At 51.0% G+C, this 21688-nt stretch overlaps 1 protein-coding gene across 16 annotated transcripts in view; it reads left to right on the top strand.

The window, feature by feature from the left end:
• fhod3b (formin homology 2 domain containing 3b) overlaps positions 1-21688 on the top strand; it is a 742093-nt gene that overhangs the window by 450814 nt on the left and 269591 nt on the right. The window lies entirely within an intron of this gene.

Below are 21688 nucleotides of genomic sequence, written 5' to 3' on the forward strand. Positions count from 1 at the left end.
GGGAAATGTTCAATCGGTATGTTCTGCTTTTGGGTAACCAGATGCTTTCTCATAGGAAGTGAACAGCTGCCTCTTTCATATTGCTGAAATTGAGGTGGTTGCAGAATGTGTCTAATGTTTATTTGGATCAGTTTCCAGGAGACTCGAGTGTGAATATTGGTTTGCGGTATTTACCCTGGTAAATCCAGGTCACTTTACCAGCAACAGATGACTCAATTCTTTTTTAAAAGTCTACAAATCTGCTGTCTGATTAAGACAGACGACGGATTTAGCAGAATAAATATTGGTTCACCGGAATCTGTTCTAGACCAATAAATGCTGCTACAGTCTGGAGTGAATGGGCACTGGTATAAGAGCAGCTTTAATTGAGGAGATTAGACCTTTTGTTCGATGGTAACAGTGTGGGTTGCTTGGACTCTTCTGCATCGTGCCTGGTTGTGCTCAATGTGTGGGTAAATGTTGAGCATGTTCACAGACTAGGAGTGGTTTGAAATTCTTGGTCAGGCGCCCATTTACTTTACTGGGTTCCGTACTGGGCACGACTGCTGAGGACGGACCTGCTTCGGTGGAATTGCAACACAGAACCAACTGAACGATACCAGCGCTTAAAAGAATTAAATTAAGGGGGCTGGTTGCATGAACTGGTTTGCATTCTCTCAGTCGAGTGGTGATCCAATACAGATAGTAAAATGATAAAAGGTTGCAATATGATTGGCAGAGTGAAACTATCCCCTTTTGTGGGCAATCAAAAATAAGGGGCATAAACTTCCATTCAGGAGGGAGGTCAAAGAAGTGCTTTTTCGAGCAATGGGTACTGGAAATCTGGAACTCTCTCTCCAACAAAAGACTGAACGCTGAGTCAGTTGGAACTTTCAAGGCTGAGAAAGATTGTTGTTAGGTAAGAGTTTTACAAAGGCGAGGCAACGAGTTAAAGATCAGGTATGATCTGTCAGAACAGGCAAAAAAGACTCCAGTTCCAACCTGAGGGGTATCATCTCAGAATTCCCCCAGATAGCTGTCTCACCCCCACCCTATTTCCTGCCCCTGACCTACCTGCAATTTTCTGTTGGGAGACCTGGGGTTACCATCCACCCTTGCCTTGGGAGGCACTTGCTTGACAAAGGTCATTTTCCACACAGTCCCAATTTTGAGGCCTAGAATGTGAGGGGGGGAGCACCTCCCTCTAGATTTCCCTTTCCACATTGGGCATCCCCCAACAATGTCTGCTCTACAGTGGATGTTCTCCATACCCTTGGCCCATCTCTCCAGGCATTCTCCCCCCCCCCCCCCCCCCCAATCTCCTGGGTGTTCGGATGCTGGCTATTGTGTGCGTGGTGTCACCTCCAACAGTGTTCAAGCACAGTGTTGAGGCATCAACGTGTGATTGGGATGCTAGGCAATGACTCCCACATGCTACATGGCCTGCCCTCTCACGGGAATCCACTTGGGTTGTGTGAAGTGCTCACTTAAACACGATTTCCAATTCCCTATTAGCAATAGCCTTCAGCCGCACGTCCAGAGGCCTCGGCAGTCTTTGAGGGTTTTGGATGGTCGGTGGGACAGACATGGACGAGGTTTGCCTCCGGAACGGGTATACACGATCCAGGGGTTGACACGGTGGTGCCACCCTCCATGCCTCCCCCACCCTCTCATGGCGGCCCACCCCGCAGAGGATCCCCTCCACCCAGCCGAGTGTCCCCCGCCTCCTGCCGACCATTGGGGCGGCAAGCCCATGCCCCTGGGCTCTTTGAGGCCCACGCCTGTGAGCAAAGATGGCTACTCACATCCTTGGCTCCCCACAGCAGCCCTTCTGCCAGGTTCATGTTTTTAAAAAGGAGTTCTAATCGGCGCCAGCGTGATCACTTGCTCGGGCGGCCGTTGGATATGGGATGGTTCTCGTTAATTGTATGGAAATAGTGTTGATTATTGGTTTCTCGCAACGCTACGGTGAGATCCTGATTTTTGCCTAGGGGAGCAGGTCGGTTACATCGCAAACTATTTGGTGCCCGGCGCGGTCCTCGTTTCCTGCCACTCCCGCTGTTCACCGGCCTCGTTTCGCTTGAGAGCGTAACGAGGCCGGAGAATCGCGCCCTGTATGTTCCAAAGGTTTTGCTCAGCCTTCGATTAGAAAGAATACAATTAGAACGAGAGTCTCCTTCCAGCAGATAATATATTCCTATTGTGCCTTGCACTACTCGCTATATCACCAGGGCATCTCTTTAAAATAAAAGAGATGACCGGGAAAATTGTTTTCCCACTTCTGGCAGGGAGAGCTGAGAAAATCAGTGTGCAATTAAGTCACTCTAGATGTCTGCACTTTCTAATAATTGGTTACAGTGCATGTCTATCATCTCGGCAGAATCTTAACATATTGTAATTGGAAACCTGTAATAGCACTAGTGCTGCCTTGGACTGCCTTGCAATCACTTGGAGTAATAAAGTTGCCGGTGCAGAGTTATATTGTCAACTTTGCCTTGCTCTTGCTCATGAGTTCCACTGACCCCTACGGCTACCAGCCCTCCAGGATTGGCTTGGAGTTTCTATGTATTGAACATCAACCTCCAGTACACGGCTTGTGTGCAACTCTGGAGAAAAATTACCAGGACTTAAAAAAAATATCTAAGTTTCTCTTTACCAGACATTAAAAAAATATTGAAAAGCGGGGGGACGGGGGAGGTCGTTTGGCTGACAATCGAGCATCATCCAATTGATAAAGAGTCTCTTTGCTTTCCAATTGGTGTTCGTAGAGTGTGCCACAAGGATGGATATGTTGGCAGACCAATGGCGCGAGTGTGGGGATAAGCCATGTGATGAATCCTCCAGGGATACATGTAATCACAGTTGCCAACCCTGCTGACTGCCATTCAAATGGCAGGTGTTTTTTTTTAATGTTGATCAAATGCAAACTACACAATGGGAAACTGAATGAACTTTGAAAGTTGCTATTAGATAATTCTTGGTGAAATCATCAGGCTGTGTCCTCAAGTTAGTATCGCACAGCCACCCAGCGTGGTGCATACCATGGCCAGTAACTTCACTCCCTATTGGACCTACACATTGGATGTTAATGTCATATGAGAAACATAATGGGTGCAAGCACTGCAGATTAACTGGGCTGAAGAAGAGCAAAGGGTGGTGGGGGGGGGAGGGGTTGGTGAAAATATTTTCAACATGGACATCTAAATATATTAAACAATGGCTTCTTCGCACCAAACGTTGGATTATTTTCACAAATTAAGAAAGCTTTGTGTTGGGCCTTTGACCTGTTATTTTGGCTCCCTCTTTCTCCCATTTTGGGTATTCTTGCTGGCCCTCAACTCGCACCCGAATTTAGTAATGCACCTCTACATTTACGCTGCTGTTGCAAACATGGACAGTAGCTTCCCTCTTGTGGTATTATCATAAATGTAAGAACTGCAAGGGTTAATTAAATGTGTAGATCAGGCACTAGAAGGAGCTACAGCAACAAGTATATAAGGCATTGATGCTGAGTCTTGTGGGGAGAAAAGTGAAGGAGTTAGCTAGAGACAGACTGAAGTAAATATAGTGTGAGTAAGAGCAGATCATAGTTTATTATAGTGTAGCGATTAGTTGTAGGTGAGTGTAGATTATATGTTAATTATGAAATGTGTATTATTTGGGAGTACGTGTCGAATCCAAATTAGTAGCGTTAATGAATTTATAGCCTTGTTCAATTTAAAGCTATTTTGTGATCTTTGTGAACAGTACGCCAACCATCCTGAATTTAGTAACACAAAGAACACCACACCTCTGTGCCAAGTGAAACGTTCTCTTGCTGTCATGGTCTCTCTCTCTCCCTCACTTTAGACACTGTCCTAACCTCTTTCCTGACTCATTCACCTGCCAGTGCCTCCTTGGCCTGTGCCAGGAGATAAACAATCGCTGTGCTTGCCCACACGTTTCTGAACACGATACTTCCCATCCACACTTGTATTGTGACTGATGGTGTTGACATCCTGGTCTTTAGCAAAATGTGGCTCGCAGATGGTGCCCTTTACTGACATCTCGCTATCTGACCATACATGCCATCACGTCATGTGACCGAACAGGAGTAGAGGTTTTTTGGAGTTTATCAAGTCTTACCTTTAGTTTCTTTCCCTAATTCTGCCGCTTCCGAGTCCGTCAATTGCCTCACCCGCCACCCCTTTCAGCTCTCCTTTTCAAATCCTCATTGTTGACAACGCCTAACAGTTCCCACATTGATTCTCTCGAGAAGAATCTTCCTTCCTTTCCACCCATAGTCTCTGTCTGAGCAACTCTTCATTTTATTTGAATTTTATCTTTTATCAGTGCTCCCCTTAGCATCTTTTCTCTGAATACAGTGCTTTCCTGTCCTTCCTAAGCCCCTCACTCCCATACGTCTTTATTCATGGCCAACCCTCAGATCTTTCCATATCATGGGCCTCTTTACTCCCATCGTCTCTTTCACATCTCTGACTATTCCTTATAAGGGCTGGTTTAGCTAAGTGGGCTAGGCAACTGGTGTGTGATGCAGAACAAGGCCAGCAGCGTGGGTTCAATTTCCGTACCAGCTTACCCGAACAGGCGCCAGAATGTGGTGACTAGAGGCTTTTCACAGTAACTTCATACTTGTGACAAAGATTATTATATTATTATTATTGCCTCCTGAATTGTATCCCTTCCAACCCAACTTGATTTTGTGCTTGTCTGGGGAAAAAAACATTCCCCAAGTCACTGACGACTCCCTTTTTCTGACCGTCTACAACCTCCCCCAAATCCCTGTTGTTCTGACGCTGACATTTTGTCCAATACCGGCTCACAATTTGCCCACCATTGACAGCTGAGCCATCAAAGCCTAAACCCTACATTCTAGAATTCCCTCCCTGAATCCCTCCATCCCTCTCCCCCTCTCCGTCTCAAACTCTCCTTAAAATCCAACTCTTTGACCAATCTGTTGGTGACTCCTCCTAACAAAATCACCATCTTGGGTTCAGCGCCTTCCCTCATGCCGATGTGAATGGACTTTCTTATGGGTAGGGACGGGAGGTGTGTGTGGGGGGGGGAATTCTTCAGGTATAGAGGCCTGATAATTATTTGCTGATGTATGGAAATTGTTCTCGACTTTGAACATCATGAAACAAGTTACATCACTGGGGGGGGGGACAATTGTGTCGCGTGTGTACGTCGGCGTGAAATACGATTTTGACATCTCAAGATTTTCCGCTCCTGTCGCCAAACACATCCAAGAAAAACAGGAGCACAAAATCTCAGCCAATGTTTACAAGCCCCAGTGTCGATGCTCGTCATTTTTAAACCCGTCAATCCCTGTGGAAACTCCGGAAGTGGCCTCCCGGTAACTTCGGAATCGTGCATGACAGCTGGGTGAAAAGTCACACAATTTGCTTTCAAAAAGCTAGGCTTCTAGTCAGCTGTCACTGCCTGTAGTCAGTCAGCCGCAATGCAGCAAATTCCACCCGAGAAGCTTCCCAAGTGCTTTCAGCAAACCTTCAGCGAGCAGAAACTTTGCTGCGTCCCGTCTACTCGCCTCCTCGCGCGCACACTAAGTGGAGGAGTGATCTGGCGAAGGAATTGTTCTCGAGTTACCCTGCACAACTTGCAGTGGCAAATATCTGTTGGCGGGCCTTTTACATCGCTGCTGCGTGGCTGCTGTTTGTTTTCTGATGGGACACGTAACTGAAATTGAAATACAGAGAGTCAACACGAGCTCGGCCAAAAACTATAAAGAAGAAAGACCGAGCTCCCAGTATTTTCACGTCTATAATCTTTTGTTAACTGTAAATTCTTCTCCTCCGAGACCTTAACCTGCTCTTGCTTCCCAAGCGGCATCACTTTTAGTGGAAATTAATCCATTTTCAAAGTGCTGTTGACTAATCTCCAAAGACCGAGTGGAATGTCAGGACGAGGTTGATACAACAAGGTTGATTAAAGATTTATATCACACATATTGTTTTAATTTCTATTCCTTATCCCCTGTCTGAGTCTCGCACTGCAGGGATAAGAGTGGAGACTGCCCTCCTGACCTCCCGTACTTACAGACCTGAGGTTCACATCTTGTTAGAAGCTGTTGCACAGAATTATTGAAGGAAAGCTAGAGATCAAGTGAAATACTGTAATTTGGTAAAAGGTATTGGATCCATGGAGGTGCATCCATGGAGAGTCTCTGTTAAACTGTTTAATCCATGTCGTTCAATCTCCCTAGAAAGATGGAGGAAAGCATGTTTGAAGTACATTTTGTCCAAATTGCAGCTCTTCTCCCCCTCCCCAAAAGAATGAATATATTTTAAAATGTGTGCTAAAAATTTCTGCGTAATAAATCCAGGAACCAGCTTCCTATTAAATCTGTCATTAACTTTGGATCTTGACAAAGGGCTGAATTTTTAGGCCCCAATGAGGGTGGGGGAAGGGGGGCAAGCGCAAGCAGGCGGGTGCCAAAATTCACACCATCAATTAGCGTGCTAGTCTCCCTGGCACCATCCCACCCCAGGTCAATTTTCCAGAAGGTCGGATGTGGGACAGCAAGTGGTGGGTAGCCAATTCAGCTTGTTGTATTATTGAGGCCTGTTGTGGGCGACATCCTGGATTTTTTTTTTAGTCAGCTTCTGGGTCCTCCGAGGTGTTGGAATGCACAGTTAACTGCCCAGAGGCCCAAGGGCTCAGCACTCTAGCCCGCCTGCCTGGCTTCAGCTGCAGGTCTCACTGTAGCTCCCAGTGTCCACAATGGTTGACCCGGTTGCTTAAATGTTTTTAATTTTAACATTAATGGGGCACCTCACTCAGCTGAAAATGCAGCCTGGGGCCTGTCCAGTGCTAAAGGCCTCATACAAGTCCTACAACTTTGAAAGCCCACCCTCTGGCTATTAATTGACCAATGTGTGGGGAAAATCATAGTTGGATGAATATTCCCTGCTCTTTGCAGATTTCTGACTCCCGTTTGACCTTGACTCCCAATGATTTGCTACTTGGGGCCTCTTGCTGTCCCAAGGCATGCAGCGGAGGCCAGAGAGAGGAAAGAGCCATCTACATAGTGGTTCCACGCATTTTACGCCATTTTCAACAGGCCTGGAGTTTAATCTGAACTGTTTGTTACTGGGGAAAAAGCAGCCAAGCTTTGGTAACATACAGTCCTCTGGTACCTCTGGGGAGATGGTGGCATTGGATTAGTAACCCAGAGGCCCAGGGTAATGCTCTGGGGATGTATGTTCAAATCCCACCATGGCAGATGGTGAAATTTGAATTTAATTTTAAAATAATCTGGAATAAATGTCTAATGGTAACCACAAAACCATTGTCAATTGTGATAAAGATCCACCTGGTTCACTAATGTCTGTCCTTTCGGGAGGGAGATCTGTCGCCCTTACCTACCTGTGACTTCAGATCGACAGGAAAGCAGCTGACTCAAATGCAGGCCAATAAGGGATGGGCAATAAATGCTGTCTGAAATTTCTGCAGGATTTGTTTACAAACCCCAGAGATGGTCAGTGTAAGAGAATTCAGCAGCAAAATTGAGCAAAAAGCACCAGATACACATATAAACATAGACCGAGTACAACAAGCTTTGATCTGCAATTAAAGGTTAGCTACTTCAATCAGACACTGAGATTCTTTATTTGTTATTTGGAACAATAGCGGTCAGTTTTTGCAAAATTCCTATTTCATCAACATGTTTGTGAATGGGCGGAGATCTTTCTGTGACGGTTAATTTTCAATGCCCATCCCATAAATGAATAGGAAAGGAAACCTGACCTATGATGCGCATTAGCTGTATGGTACGTGAGCAGCAAAGAACAAGCCTAAACTGACACACACCTGCAAGTGCAGGGTAACAGAAAAAGTGTTAAAATGTGACTTCCCCCCCCCCCCCCCCCAATGTTATGGAGTGAAAACCTACCATAATTCCACTGGTATTAGATGCAGAAAATCACATAACAAGTGTATGGACAAGTTTGTATCATTTTATTGCACTGTGACTGGAGTTCATACTGGAGGTAGATGAGTTCAAAAATTAATCTTTGCAGAAAAAATCTCCGCCTATTCACAAAACATGCTGATGAAATGGGCATTTGACGGAAACTGATGAGTATATTCCAAACAACAAATGGAGAACCTCCGTGTCAGATTAAAGTAGCTAACTTTTAATCACAGGCCAAGTTTTTTGTACTCTGTATTTATACAAGTATCTGGTGCTTTTTGCTCATATTCCCACTGAATTCTCTTGCACTGTCTCAGGGTTTGAAAACAAATTCTGCAGAAATTTCAGACAAAGCGGATATTTACTTTATCATCTTTCTTGATTTGATCACAGTCCTTTGAAATTGCTAGTAACGGTTCCTTGATGCACATCTCCGATTAACTATTTGGTGGCTGAGGTGACGTTTTTGCAGAAACAGATAACATTTTAAGCAAAAAGCGACATCCGTTTTCAAACAGAGCATTTTGCCATTCATCCTGTGCACCCCAACTTTTTTGTGCACCTTGGTCTGAACACCTTTCAGATTCTCGTGTGCCCCACAGCCGGTTCCCCTGCGGGGTGAATAAATCATAGAATCGTAGAATTTACAGTGCAGAAGGAGGCCATTCGGCCCATCGGGTCTGCACCTGCTCTTGGAAAGAGCACCCTACCCAAGCCCACACCACCATCCTATCCCCCTAACCCAGTAACCCCACCCAACACTAAGGGCAATTTTGGACACTAAAGGCAATTTAGCATGGCCAATCCACCTAACCTGCACATCTTTGGATTGTGGGAGGAAACCGGAGCACCCGGAGGAAACCCACGCACACACGGGGAGAACGTGCAGACTCCGCACAGACAGTGACCCAAGCCGGGAATCGAACTTGGGACCTTGGAGCTATGAAGCAATTGTGCTAACCACCATGCTACCGTGCTGCCCAGACTCCCGCACAACCAGCTTCAATGCTGGAGGTTCTCGGACATAAAGCATCAGACAACACAGCTGGGCCCCCAAATATTGATGTTGCTGTGGTAGCAAGCACAGAGGGGGTGAGCAGGGGGTGGGGGAGGGTCGGAATGAGGAGATACAGTCCGTGGGAGAGGGTGGGGATTTGGATGGGGGACAGTGGGTGAGAGGATGGGGAATTGGATGGGGTACAGTGTGTATGTGTGAGGGTGGGGAGTTGGATGGGGTACAGTGTGTGTGTGGGTGGGGGGGTTGGATGGGGTACAGTGTGTGTGAGGGTGGGGAATTGGATGGGGTACAGTGTGTATGTGTGAGGGTGGGGAGTTGGATCGGGTACAGTGTGTGGGTGGGGGAGTTGGATGGTGTACAGTGTGTGAGTGTGTGTGTGTGTGTGTGTGAGGGTGGGGAGTTGGATGGGGTACAGTGTGTGAGTGTGTGTGTGTGTGTGTGTGAGGGTGGGGAGTTGGATGGGGTACAGTGTGTGTGTGTGAGGGTGGGGAGTTGGATGGGGTACAGTGTGTGTGTGTGTGTCTGTGTGTGTGTGTGTGTGTGTGTGAGGGTGGGGAGTGGGATGGGGTACAGTGTGTGTGTGAGGCTGGGGCATTGGATGGGGTACAGTGCGTGTGTGAGGGTGGGGAGTGGGATGGGGTACAGTGCGTGTGGGGGGAGTTGGATGGGGTACAGTGTGTGTGTGTGATGGTGGGGAGTTGGATGGGGTACAGTGTGTGTGTGAGGGTGGGGAGTGGGATGGGGTACAGTGTGTGTGTGAGCGTGGGGAGTGGGATGGGGTACAGTGTGTGTGAGAGCGTGGGGAGTTGGGTGGGGTACAGTGTGTGTGAGGGTAGGGAGTGGGATGGGGTACAGTGTGTGTGAGGATGGGGTGTTGGATGGGGTACAGTGTGTGTGTGAGGGTGGGGAGTTGGATGGGGTACAGTGTGTGTGTGAGGGTGGGGAGTTGGATGGGGTACAGTGTGTTTGTGAGGGTGGGGAGTGGGATGGGGTACAGTGTGTGTGTGAGCGTGGGGAGTTGGGTGGGGTACAGTGTGTAGAGTTTGGGGATGGGGAGTGGGATGGGGCACAGTGAGTGTGTGGGGGGAGATGGATGGTGTACAGTGTGTGTGTGAGGGTAGGGAGTTGGATGGGGTACAGTGTGTATATGTGGGGGATGGGGAGTGGGATGGGACACAGTGTGTGTATGAGGGTGGGGAGCTGGTGGGGTACAGTGTGTGTATGAGGGTGGGGAGCTGATGGGGTACAGTGTGTGTGTGAGGGTGGGGAGTTGGTTGGGGTACAGAGTGTGTGTGAGGGTGGGGAGTTGGTTGGGGTACAGTGTGTGTGTGAGGATGGGGAGTTGGATGGGGTACAGTGTGTGTGGGTGAGGGTGGGGAGTCAGATGGGGTACAGTGTGTGTGAGGGTGGGGAGTGGGATGGGGTTCAGTGTGTGTGTGGGGGTAGTTGGATGGGGTACAGAGATTGTGATTGGGGAGTTGGATGGGGTACAGTGTGTGTGTGAGGGTGGGGAGTTGGATGGGGTACAGTGTTTGTGTGAGGATGGGGAGTGGGATGGGGTACAGTGTGTGTGAGGGTGGGGAGTTGGATGGGGTACAGTGTGTGTGAGGGTGGGGAATTGGATGGGGTACAGTGTGTATGTGTGAGGGTGGGGAGTTGGATCGGGTACAGTGTGTGGGTGGGGGAGTTGGATGGGGTACAGTGTGAGTGTGTGAGGGTGGGGAGTTGGATGGGGTACAGTGTGTGAGTGTGTGTGAGGGTGGGGAGTTGGATGGGGTACTGTGTGTGTGTGTGTGTGTGTGTGTGTGAGTGTGTGAGGGTGGGGAGTTGGATGGGGTACAGTGTGTGTGTGTGTGTGTGTGAGGGTGGGGAGTTGGATGGGGTACAGTGTGTGTGTGTGAGGGTGGGGAGTTGGATGGGGTACAGTGTGTGTGTGTGTGTCTGTGTGTGTGTGTGTGTGTGAGGGTGGGGAGTTGGATGGGGTACAGTGTGTGTGTGAGGCTGGGGCATTGGATGGGGTACAGTGCGTGTGTGAGGGTGGGGAGTGGGATGGGGTACAGTGCGTGTGGGGGGAGTTGGATGGGGTACAGTGTGTGTGTGTGAGGGTGGGGAGTTGGATGGGGTACAGTGTGTGTGTGAGGGTGGGGAGTGGGATGGGGTACAGTGTGTGTGTGAGCGTGGGGAGTGGGATGGGGTACAGTGTGTGTGAGAGCGTGGGGAGTTGGGTGGGGTACAGTGTGTGTGAGGGTAGGGAGTGGGATGGGGTACAGTGTGTGTGAGGATGGGGTGTTGGATGGGGTACAGTGTGTGTGTGAGGGTGGGGAGTTGGATGGGGTACAGTGTGTGTGTGAGGGTGGGGAGTTGGATGGGGTACAGTGTGTTTGTGAGGGTGGGGAGTGGGATGGGGTACAGTGTGTGTGTGAGCGTGGGGAGTTGGGTGGGGTACAGTGTGTAGAGGTTGGGGATGGGGAGTGGGATGGGGCACAGTGAGTGTGTGGGGGGAGATGGATGGTGTACAGTGTGTGTGTGAGGGTAGGGAGTTGGATGGGGTACAGTGTGTATATGTGGGGGATGGGGAGTGGGATGGGACACAGTGTGTGTATGAGGGTGGGGAGCTGGTGGGGTACAGTGTGTGTATGAGGGTCGGGAGCTGATGGGGTACAGTGTGTGTGTGAGGGTGGGGAGTTGGTTGGGGTACAGAGTGTGTGTGAGGGTGGGGAGTTGGTTGGGGTACAGTGTGTGTGTGAGGATGGGGAGTTGGATGGGGTACAGTGTGTGTGGGTGAGGGTGGGGAGTCAGATGGGGTACAGTGTGTGTGAGGGTGGGGAGTGGGATGGGGTACAGTGTGTGTGTGGGGGTAGTTGGATGGGGTACAGAGATTGTGATTGGGGAGTTGGATGGGGTACAGTGTGTGTGTGAGGGTGGGGAGTTGGATGGGGTACAGTGTTTGTGTGAGGATGGGGAGTGGGATGGGGTACAGTGTGTGTGAGGGTGGGGAGTTGGATGGGGTACAGTGTGTGTGTGAGGGTGGGGAGTGGGATGGGGTACAGTGTGTGTGTGAGCGTGGGGTGTTGGGTGGGGTACAGTGTGTAGAGGTTGGGGATGGGGAGTGGGATGGGGCACAGAGAGTGTGTGGGGGGAGATGGATGGTGTACAGTGTGTGTGTGAGGGTGGTGAGTTGGATGGGGTACAGAGTGTGTGTGAGGGTGGGGAGTGGTATGGGGTACAGTGTGTGAGAGGGTGGGGAGTGGCATGGGGTACACTGTGTGTGTGAGGGTGGGAAGTGGGATGGGGTACAGTGTGTATGTGAGAGTGGGGTACAGTGTGTGTGTGGGGAGTTGGATGGGGTAGTGTGTGTGAGGGTGGGGTAGTGTGTGTGGGGGGGGGAGTTGGATGGGGTACAGAGTGTGTATGAATGTGGGGAGTTGGATGGGGTACAGTGTGTGTGAGGGTGGGGAGTTGGATGGTGTACAGTGTGTGTGTGAGGGTGGGGAGTGGGATGGGTTAGTGTGTGTGTGTGAGGGTGGGGAGTTGGATGGACTACAGAATGTGTGTGAGGGTGGGGTGTGGGATGGGGTACAGTGTGTGTGTGAGGGTGGGGTACAGTGTGTATGTGGGGGTGTGGGGAGTGGGATGGGGCACTGTGTGTGTGAGGGTGGGGAGTTGGATGGGGTACAGTGTTTGTGTGAGGATGGGGAGTGGGATGGGGTACAGTGTGTGTGAGGGTGGGGAGTTGGATGGGGTACAGTGTGTGTGTGAGGGTGGGGAGTGGGATGGGGTACAGTGTGTGTGTGAGCGTGGGGTGTTGGGTGGGGTACAGTGTGTAGAGGTTGGGGATGGGGAGTGGGATGGGGCACAGAGAGTGTGTGGGGGAGATGGATGGTGTACAGTGTGTGTGTGAGGGTGGTGAGTTGGATGGGGTACAGAGTGTGTGTGAGGGTGGGGAGTGGTATGGGGTACAGTGTGTGAGAGGGTGGGGAGTGGCATGGGGTACACTGTGTGTGTGAGGGTGGGAAGTGGGATGGGGTACAGTGTGTATGTGAGAGTGGGGTACAGTGTGTGTGTGGGGAGTTGGATGGGGTAGTGTGTGTGAGGGTGGGGTAGTGTGTGTGGGGGGGGGAGTTGGATGGGGTACAGAGTGTGTATGAATGTGGGGAGTTGGATGGGGTACAGTGTGTGTGAGGGTGGGGAGTTGGATGGTGTACAGTGTGTGTGTGAGGGTGGGGAGTGGGATGGGTTAGTGTGTGTGTGTGAGGGTGGGGAGTTGGATGGACTACAGAATGTGTGTGAGGGTGGGGTGTGGGATGGGGTACAGTGTGTGTGTGAGGGTGGGGTACAGTGTGTATGTGGGGGTGTGGGGAGTGGGATGGGGCACTGTGTGTGTGAGGATGGGGAGCTGATGGGGTACAGTTTGTGTGTGTGTGGGTGGGGAGTTGGATGGGGTACTGTGTTTGTGTGTGTGTGGCGGGGGGAGTTGGATGGGGTACAGTGTGTGTGTGGGGGGATTTGGATGGGGTACAGTGTGTGTGGGGGGAGTGATACAGTGTGTGTGTGGGGGTGGAGTTGGATGGGGTACAGTGTGTGTGAGGGTGGGGAGTGCGATGGGGCACAGTGTGTGTGAGGGTGGGGAGTGGGATGGGGTACTGTGTGTGTGGGGGGGAAGTTGGATGGGATACAGTGTGTGTGTGGGAGGGTGGGGAGTCGGATGGGGTACAGTATGTGTGAGGGTAGGGAGTGGGAGGGGTACAGTGTGTGGGTGGGGAGTTGGGTGGGGTACAGTGTGTGTGAGAGGGTGGGGAGTCCGATGAGGTACTGTGTGTGTGTGAGGGTGGGGAATTGGATGGGGTGCAGTGTGTGTGTGAGGGTGGGGAATTGGATGGGGTGCAGTGTGTGCGTGAGGGTGGGGAGTTGTATGGGGTACAGTGTGTGTGTTAGGGTGGGGAGTCGGATGAGGTACTGTGTGTGTGTGTGAGGGTGGGGAGTTGGATGGGGTACTGTGTGTGTGGGGGGGGAGTTGGATGGGGTACAGTGTGTGTGTGTGGGGGGGAGTTGGATGGGGTACAGTGTGAGGGTGGGGAGCCGGATGGTGTACAGTGTGTGTGTGTGGGTGGGCAGTGGGATGGGGTACAGTGTGTGTGTGTGGGGAGGGAGTTGGATAGGGTACAGTGTGTGTGTTAGGGGGGAGTTGGATGGGGTACAGTGTGTGTTAGAGTGGGGAGTTGGATGGGGTACTGTGTGTGTAGGGGGGGAGTTGGATGGGGTACAGTGTGTGAGGGTGGGTAGTGGGATGGGGTACAGTGTGTGTGGGGGGGGGGGAGTTGGATGGGGTACAGTGTGTGTGAGGGTGGGGAGTTGTATGGGGTACAGTGTATGTGTGGAAGTGGGATGGGGTACAGTGTGTGTGTGAGGGTGGCGAGTTGTATGGGGTACAGTGAGGGTGGGGAGTGCGATGGGGTACAGTGTGCGTGTGAGGGTGGGGAGTGCGATGGGGCACAGTGTCTGTGAGGGTGGGGAGTGGGATGGGGTACAGTGCGTGTGAGGGTGGGGAGTGCGATGGGGCACTGTGTGTGAGGGTGAGGAGTGGGATGGGGTACTGCGTGTGTGTGAGGGTGGGGTGTTGGATGGGGTACAGTGTGTGTGTGAGGGTGGGGAGTGGGATGGGGTACAGTGTGTGTGTGAGGGTGTGGTGTTGGATGGGGTACAGTGTGTGTGTGAGGGTGGGGAGTGGGATGGGGTACAGTGTGTGTGTGAGGATGGGGTGTTGGATGGGGTACAGTGGGTGTGTGAGGGGGGGAGTGGGATGGGGTACAGTGTGTGTGTGAGGGTGTGGTGTTGGATGGGGTACAGTGTGTGTGTGAGGGTGGGGAGTGGGATGGGGTACAGTGTGTGTGTGAGGATGGGGTGTTGGATGGGGTACAGTGTGTGTGTGAGGGGGGGGAGTGGGATGGGGTACAGTGTGTGTGTGAGGGTGGGGAGTGGGATGGGGTACAGTGTGTGTGTGAGGGTGGGGTGTTGGATAGGGTACAGTGTGTGTGTGAGGGTGGGGAGTGGGATGGGGTACAGGTGTGTGTATGTGTGACACATCCGCCCTGTTCCGGATCTTTCTTTTGGTTTATGCTCTGTGGCTCGCATGGGAAATGGAAGTGTTGCTCAGGCTTGGTAAATCGGGCTAGATTCTGAAAGCTGACTCGTAGTTGCTCACGTTGGGATGGCCGTGACAAAACATACCCGTCCTTCAACAGACAGCAACATCAGGAAACAGATGAGGGTTGTGGATTGCAATATATTTGTCACCCGTGTGTCCCACAAGTTGAACATTCACCAGACGAAATTTGCAGAGTAGAAATTTTGTAAAATGTTCCCTGAACCGAAAGATCACTCAATTTGGTAGGATTAAAGCTTCATGTTCAAAGCACTCTTCAACCAAAATATTGCTCCCTACATTAAATCTTTAGATACTGAATGCAATGCCAAAATAAACTCATAGATTGCTGGAAATAGGCCAGAAAGCATCTATGGAGGGAGATACAAAATGAATGGGGTCAGACAATTGCAATGCATGTTCAGCAAATTCTCAGCATCGATGTGTCTTATTAACTGTCGACCTACCTCTCTTGTGAGTAGATTTTGACGAATTAGCACTCCCAGCATGGTCCTTCAGGTGTGTCGAGCGTACACTGCATTTTGAACGTGGAGGATAGCAAGTCTTGGACCATTTTCCAACCGCAAAATCAACGGAAGAAAGATTCCTTAGCGTAGGCAATGGCCTCAACCTGAATTGGCAGTACGCAGTTTCAGGAAATGTAGATTGGAGCAAGGGGGTGTGAATTTGTAAAAGAAAAACCTGCCCTCTGGTCTTAACTTTTAATGCCAGAGCAGTCATCTGGAATAATCATTGTGCTGCTAATAATGTCTCCCAAAGTGACTTGAAAATGTGGTACTAATTTGTATACATTTTTGGAATTTATATACAGTAGCAGCTGCAAGCGGAGACAGTTTAAAACAGCCACACAATACCTGAGCTTTTGCTCTTCGCAATCTGTGCTGGGGATGTGCTTATCCATTTGCCGATCTCTCTCTTTTTCATGGATGGTACCCACTACTGATGTGACATTCATAGGCTTCAATGGCTAAGCTGCACTGGTTGTTCAAGCCCCTCGGAACCTGGTTTTCACACTCGTTTCCACCTTCACAATGTTGGCATGCAGCTGACAGGAGGCGGAAAAGAATGCAAAATGCTTTTGCTGCTCATTACTCTGTTCAAAGTGGATGGGAAATAGCTGACCGGCGTTTAAGCAGCACGGAAAGGCATTCCAATGCAGAAGTGCTGGAGGAAATGAGAGCCCAAAACTGGTGTGTGAAAAATGTCTTTCAAATCAAGTCTCCCTTCCCACACATTAAGTATCTCCCCTCTCTGTACTCCCCTATTACAGATCCCTGCAATTCACTGTCCTCTTGCTCGAAGCCCTGTTTCTTCTCATATTCACCACCCCTACCTAGCTCGCCCCCTGCCCCCACAAAAAAAATCTTTGTCCTTTTTCATATTCTCTGTTGTTCCTCCTCGTACCCTCTTGGTTGTTTTGTCACTAAGTTGTGGTGATGGGTCTTGCCTGATTTGCATCATTACAATTGAACTATTCTGAGTGGCAGGATCCTGTCGTGATTTGGGGGGGGGGGGGGGGGGTTGATGGATGAGCTGTTCCAGCTGCCATGCGCTGTCCCCAAATCTGCGTCTATAAAGTAACAAAAGGTGGTGACGCAGCGTGCTTTAGGAATGCTACCGGGGGGGGGGTACGACTTCTGTGTCGTCATTCCATTGGAATTCCATCTGACTGAACTGCGCTGCACCTGGAGGCATTATTCTGCTGTTGATTACGGATAAAGTGCCTTGCCTAGTCTTTAATCAGATATTTACAGAGCATTCCACCGTTTGAACTTGCAGCTGAAGGGATGTATGTTTTGACTAGTCTGCTCATAACACTGTGTTGTGTTGCCCAGCCAGTCGTGTACAAGGCGAGGATCCAGTGGATATATGCTGCCTGGGTTCGTTCAGGTCTTTTGTGTTCTGAGATGTAGGCGAGTCTGCCATAATCTTAGAATCTGAGGAAGAAAAGAGCGAGTGCATGATGTAGCGTTTGTATCCAGCAGACTGATGTGTGCCGGTGGAGGCTGGTCGCACATTCACAAAGACGTATACACATGCACACCTCGAGTGCATGCACAATCATAATGCAGGAATGTTGGAGCAGTGTGCAACCAGAGTGCACAAGTGATTGGCAAAGAATTCAAAGGCAATGAAGGGAAAAGCTTTTTTTTTCCAGCACAACCAATGGTTAGGATTGGAAATGTACTGCCCGAGGGTGATGAATACAGATCCAATTGTAGCCTTCCAACTAGGATTGAACAAATCTGATAACAGAAAAAAAAAGGCAGGGATATAGGGAAAGAGTAGAGGAAGGGGCGCTAACAGGATTGCTCTTAGAAAGAGCTGGTGCAGATTTGAGGAGTCAAATGACTGCATTTGCGTTGTACTATTCTATCCTGGAGAGACTACGCAGGCTGTGACTTTGCTTCATGTTCATATTTCCGACAACTCTGTTTAGCTGGAACACCATGTAACGGTGAGAATAATGAAGCAGAAAATTGGCCCTGCTTTTTAGTTTGCAACTTCAGAGTAGTACTCCAATCTGACTGAATTTTCTCAGGATTTCTTTTAAACTGCATTTATTGCGTCTTCTTCTCCTGGTGTTAACTCTTTGTTGGGGTTCAGTTGTAACTACAGGCAAGTGCCATGCTCTTTAACTGGGCGCAACAAGTCAAGCCCCATTCTGTTATTCCCCAATGACCATCCACATAGCAACAAGAGATCCTGCAGAGCATTCAGGAGCGAGTCTTGTTTATTCCTTTCTCTAACCCGTTGATGCCAATTGTCGCATCACTATTGAAACCAGGTCCTCACCGGACAAATCCACTGAGCCTGCAGAGAAACACAGGGATGAGGATAGCTCGAACAAATGGATGTTGTGAGGCCAAGATTAATAACTTGTATTTGCTAATCTTGTCATTGAGTTTCTTGCGGTTTCATTCCTACATCTCTCTTCCTCTTTCTGGTAGCATGCCCTAATAGGGTATTGGTGACCACAGACTTCCATTGGATTGGCCTGTGATTATATTTAGAAAAGCACTCCCATTGCCTTCGGCAGTATGGTTGACCAGGAAATCTACCATTAGGCATACTGGGACCTACAGGCTGATGGGAAAACTGTTGGGCCACATTACGCACACCGCTCCCATTGCTGCGAAGCCCTCAATCATAGATCATAGAATTTACAGTGCAGAAGGAGGCCATTCGGCCCATCGAGTCTGCACACGCTCTTGGAAAGAGCACCCTACCCAAGCCCACACCTCCACCCTATCCTCATAACCCAGTAACCCCACCCAACACTAAGGGCAATTTATCATGGCCAATCCACCTAACCTGCACATCTTTGGACTGTGGGAGGAAACCGGAGCACCCGGAGGAAACCCACGCAGACATGGGGAGAACGTGCAGACTCCGCACAGACAGTGACCCAAGCCGAGAATTGAACCTGGGATCCTGGAGTTGTGAAGCAATTGTGCTAACCACTGTGCTACCGTGCTGCCCAAGTGGGACTTGAACCCTGAGACTTTGGCCTAGAGGTAGTGACAAAGCCACTGTTTCACAGAACCTTGCTCCTACGTCTTTATATCTTCCATTTGAAATGGTCAGAGTAAGGAGCCCAGAGATGCTGAAGCAGCAACAGTTGCATCTTTTAATGTAAAATCAGGTTAATGTTTGAAGTAGAGAAGGGAGAGAGTAAGTTTGTTGGAGTTTGTTTAATGTTGCTCTGGGAAAGAGCTACCCAGACATGGTAGGATGAATGGTCTCCTGTGTTGTGAACTTCAATAGACGAGTTTCGGACTTTAACCTCGCCTTCTCCCAGCCTCCATTTCTCCCTCCCTCTTTCATCGCCTATACTCTTTCAGAATTTTTCTTTCTCAACTCTGTTCTCCTCTCTAGTCGGATGGGTTTGAGTTGAAAATTTCAACTCAAGTTGACAAATTTGAGATCGGATTGTTCACCTTGCAGCATTGAGGAGAGATGGACAGGAGGGGAGGTCCCAGCACAAGTTGTTTCAAAAGGCTGAATGTCCCTGCACAGGCTGGCGCCAGTGGGGGGGAGGAGGGACCCAGCACGGTCCCTGGGGTGGGGGAGAGGAGGGTCCCAGCACGGTCCCCGGGCGGGGCAGAACCGGGTCCCAGCATGGTCCCCGGGCGGGGCAGAACCGGGTCCCAGCATGTTCCCCAGGGTGAGGGGAGAGGAGGGTCCCAGCACGCTCCCCTGGCAAGCGAGAGGAGGGTCCCAGCACGCTCCCCTGGCAAGCGAGAGGAGGGTCCCAGCACGCTCCCCTGGCAAGGGAGAGGAGGGTTCCCAGTATGCTCCCCAGGGCAAAGGAGAGCAGGGTCTCAGCATGCTCCCCAGGGCGAGGGAGGGGAGTGTCCCAGCACGCTCCCCGGGGTGGGGGGGAGAGGAGGGTCCCAGCACGCTCTCCGGGATGGGGGAGAGGAGTGCCCCAGCATGCTCCCCGGGGCAGGGGAGGGGAGGGTCCCAGCACGCTCCCCGGGGTGGGGGGAGAGGAGGGTCCCAGCACGCTCCCCATGGGGGGAGAGCAGGGTCCCAGCACGCTCCCCGTGGTGGGGGGAGAGCAGGGTCCCAGCACGCTCCCCGTGGTGGGGGGAGAGGAGGGTCCCAGCATGCTCCCCGGGGAGAGGAGGGTCCCAGCACGCTCCCTGGGGTGGGGGGAGAGCAGGGTCCCAGCACGCTCCCCGGGGTGGGGGGAGAGCAGGGTCCCAGCACGCTCCCCAGGGCGGGGGGGAGAGCATGGTCTTGGCTCGCACCCCAGGGTGGGGGAGAGGAGGGTCCCAGCACGCTCCCCAGGGTGGGGAAGAGGAGGGTCCCAGCACGCTCCCCAGGGTGGGGGGAGAGGAGGGTCCCAGCACGCTCCTCGGGCTGGGGGGAGAGCAGGGTCTCAGCTCGCACCCCGGGGTGGGGGAGGAGGGTCCCAGCACGCTCCCCGGGGTGGGGGGAGAGGAGGGTTCCAGCCCGCTCCCCGAGGTGGAGGGAGAGCAGGGTCCCAGCACGCTCCTCTGGGCAGGGGAGAGCAGGGTCCCAGCACGTTCCCCGGGGCGAGGGAGAGGAGGGTCCCAGCATGCTCCCCTGGTCGGGGGGGGGGGGGGGGGGGAGGGGTCCCAGCATGCTCCCCCGTCGGGGCAGAGGAGGGTCCCAGCACGCTCCCCGAGGCGAAGGAGTGGAGGGTCCCAGCTCGCTTCCCGGGGTGGGAGAAGGGAGGGTCCCAGCATGCTCCCCGGGACGGGGGAAGAGGAGTGTCCCCGCACGCTCTCCGGGGCAGGGGAGGGTAGGGACCCAGCATGCTCCGCGAGGGGGGGGGGGAGAGGGTCCCAGCATGCTCCCCGGGGCGAGGGGGGGGGGGAGGGTCCCAGCACGCTCACCGGGGTGAGGAGGTGGAGTGTCATAGCACGTTCCCCGGGGCGAGGGAGGGGAGTGTTCTAGCACGCTCCCCGGGGAGAGGGAGGGGAGGGTCCTAGCATGCTCCCCAGAGTGAGGGGAGGGGGGGGAGGGTCCCAGTATTATTCCCTGGGCATACTTGATCAAGGGGAGTTATACTTGAGTCGGGATCTTGTGGAAAATTTCAAACGCCGGTGGTGGCCCTGTTTGAAACTTCATTCTGGAAAAATGCATGAACATCGAAGGGTTAAAGGGTTGGAATCCTGTTGTGGGTTACTCTTCGCGAAGCTCAAGCTGGCAAGAAATGCAGTCCAAGACAACTGACTCTGTTCTTGGCTGCATTGATGAAACCTTCCAAGACCATTTCTGAATTTTAGACTAAATGCAGCGTTGGATTTTATTAAGTACTTTCTCACTCGGAAGCCAAGGATCTCAATGTAAATGCTGTTCCAATAAGGGGGCATATGGACGTGTTGAAAATTGCTTTGTGTAGAATCTGGCTAGGTCACGATGAGTGAATACTATTAAACCAATGCAGCGAGGAGAGCTTCTGTTGAAATATTGGTTTGCAAAAGCATCTGTATTCCAGTGACCCGTCTCCAGTGACCTGTCTTGACCCCAGCACGGTGACCATCTACTATGAATGTTTAACATTTGTAATATGTTTGTTATTGCAGGTCATAGTGTGCACAGATGATGTGGTTTTGTGCAGTATGTAAATATTTGCAAAGATGGTATCTTGAATGGCTTTCGCACTATAACTTCTCAATTACAGTACCCCGACGCTTTCCATCTCGGAGGTGTTTATGGAATCTTAATAAGCTACTTAACAAGGCTCTGAATTCTTGACAGGTCTTTAATGGTGTGATGTTTATCCGATAAGGAGCAAGCTGATGTGGTGTTTTGATGACCTCACTCGGTGACCTTTAACCTCTGGGGCCTGGATTCTAATCCAGCCCAGACTGACTTGAGTGCTTTCTCTGCTGCCTGTAGGGCTGTACATGGGCTGTGTGTTCATCCTTTATTGGGTTCTCAGTAGACATAGTGCCAAAACTGCAATCAATGCTGAAATCAGAAAATCTACAGCGCCTCCAACTGCAAAAGTCTCATTCTCTCTTTCTATCTCTGGAATCCTTTCCTTCAACCCCTCCACCTCAACATCCCTCTCCTCCAGTGTAAAAACCCTCTCTAACATTCCCCTCTTTGGCAA

The sequence above is a fragment of the Scyliorhinus torazame genome, chromosome 6 (assembly GCF_047496885.1).
Source record: "Scyliorhinus torazame isolate Kashiwa2021f chromosome 6, sScyTor2.1, whole genome shotgun sequence".
Classification (NCBI taxonomy): domain Eukaryota; kingdom Metazoa; phylum Chordata; class Chondrichthyes; order Carcharhiniformes; family Scyliorhinidae; genus Scyliorhinus; species Scyliorhinus torazame.